This window comes from Miscanthus floridulus, chromosome 16 (assembly GCF_019320115.1).
Source record: "Miscanthus floridulus cultivar M001 chromosome 16, ASM1932011v1, whole genome shotgun sequence".
NCBI classification, from domain to species: Eukaryota; Viridiplantae; Streptophyta; class Magnoliopsida; order Poales; family Poaceae; genus Miscanthus; species Miscanthus floridulus.
The window spans coordinates 113,363,019-113,365,020 of record NC_089595.1 but is presented as its reverse complement, the minus strand read 5'-3'; the positions used below and the strand labels follow the sequence as shown (position 1 = coordinate 113,365,020).

General features: G+C 46.3%; 1 long non-coding RNA gene across 1 annotated transcript; it reads right to left on the bottom strand.

Annotated features, from left to right (window-relative positions):
* Positions 1-348: 348 nt before the first annotated feature.
* On the bottom strand, positions 349-1,088 carry LOC136511498 (uncharacterized). Its single transcript, XR_010772737.1, has 4 exons — positions 1,063-1,088; positions 924-1,001; positions 553-864; positions 349-480 (listed from the first exon to the last, which is right to left on the bottom strand). It is a non-coding gene; the product is annotated as an uncharacterized lncRNA (long non-coding RNA).
* Between the last annotated feature and the right edge of the window lie 914 nt (positions 1,089-2,002).

The window sequence follows — 2,002 nt, the reverse complement described above, 5'->3', positions numbered from 1 at the left end:
TGCATCAACTTCTTTCAATTCAGCCAATAGAGCTATCTTCCTTGCTGATAAATCCAAGATTTTCTGCTTAAGTGCAGCACCCGAAGTCTGCAAGTTGACGATGCCCTTGTGCTTCTCATCGGCAATTTGTTTCAGTTGTAGCATCTCTTCTTTGAGTTGAGCTTGAGCTGCTCTATCGGCAATACGCTGAGCAGCCCGTTGATATTGCAGTTGGCGGCTTTCTAAATGAGCTGCTGGGAAGAGTACTTCTTCAACATCGGCAGGGACCTGGCCACGAATTGTTTTGAAAATTGCCTTTGCAGGGTCCGAGTCATCTACCAGTTGGGCGGTACCTTGCTGTAGCAAGTTCAGGAGGGTTTCCAACTTGGATTTAGTCTCTGCCGATATTGTTCCCAGTGCAAGGGAAGAACTTGTCTCCTCTCCATCGTCGTCAGAAATGTCAATGGCAAAGGAAAATAGGCTGTTCGGGGAATCTTGTTCCTGAGAGAGAGAAAAGGAGATCAGTTAGGGGTAAGTATGAGTATTGTAAATCAGCTAGGTTGATCGGTTTACCTGTTTCAAGGCAATTTCCTGTGCTTGACTGGAGGAAGCAACCTGGAGTATGTCGTGTGGGGGATCGGCTGAGCTTGCCGATGGGATATCCTCTGTGACTTCATTGGTGGTGGGCTCTTGAGGTATGATGACCGATGACATTGGGGTAGATGTAGGGATCGGCATGGACCTTTGTCGTTTTGGCTGTGCTTCAGTATCTGTTGAAGCTTTGCGCTTTGCTTGGGCATCGGCAACGATTGGCTGGGGGGCATCGACACTTGTTGGTCGTGAAGCTTGGACATCTGGTACGTTTGCCGATGTACCCAATTGTTGCTGCAAAACAAGTGTAAGATATGATATTTAACAGATAAAATGTAAAGTCAAGAAGCTACCTCTGAAGGTTCATCGAAAGAAGTGGTGCTTGATATCGGCGGAATTGCCGATGACGATCCAGTAGCAGCTCTTACCCCCTGATGATTAAGGTTAATACAGTTTGTGATCGGCATAAGTAAAAATAAACAAGGTTGTTACCTTGAATGCTTTGACCAAGGTTGTAGTAGCGGCCGATGGAGTAGTCCTGGATGTGGCCAATTTGGACTTGGAAGTGATGGTCTTGGTACGAATCTTCTGGTGGGTCAAAGCGGCTAAGGTGGGAGCGTTGTAGCCGATCGGCGATGTTGGGGAAACAGGCCGGATATTGAAGGGTTTCCCACTTTTGCTCACCGATGGTGCTGGGTTGTTAACCTGTTACAAGAGAATCAGTTACTGATATATGAAGGGAAAAGCAGAAGGGAGTTAAAGGAAATTTACCGCGTCGTCAAGGATGGCATATTTAGGGTCGATCATGTGCCGATATGTGTGAGCAGAAGTTGCGAATAGTTGTTCTTTCCACTCTCGCCACCATTGCTTATATGACTCGGTGATGAAAGATATTGGTGTCCAGGTGGATATATCAACATCTGTAGTATCGGCATCGGGGGAGAGTTGTACTACCATGTTCCAATCTGTTCCGCAGGTGATTGTTTCCCTGGGTTTGATCACATCGGCAAAGCAGAGTTTGATTGGCAGTTGCCCAAAAGCCAATTGGCGGGATACTGCCGATGGGTTGTAAAATTCATATGTAATGTTGGTATTTTTCCCGCTGCCGAATGTGTTTACTGGAATTGCCCTGGGAGTGATGATAGCCATCATGAGCTCATTATCTTGATTCAGAGTGTCATCGGCAAAGTTGAAAAGAAGGGGGAATCTGTTTTCTTCGTCAATATAAGGCACCCAGGCCCTATGATCACGAGAAAGACCATTGTAGAAGCTTTGAAAGAATCTGCCGATTTGGTCTTCGTTGGCTTCTGTTCCAGGAAGGACGATTATGGCTTCACCAAAATTGAGGGGTGAGCGTGTTGCTGATTCATCATCCCCAAGCACATAGTCTTCAGCAATTTCTCGTGGGAATTGTTGAGCAAAAAAGTCCCAT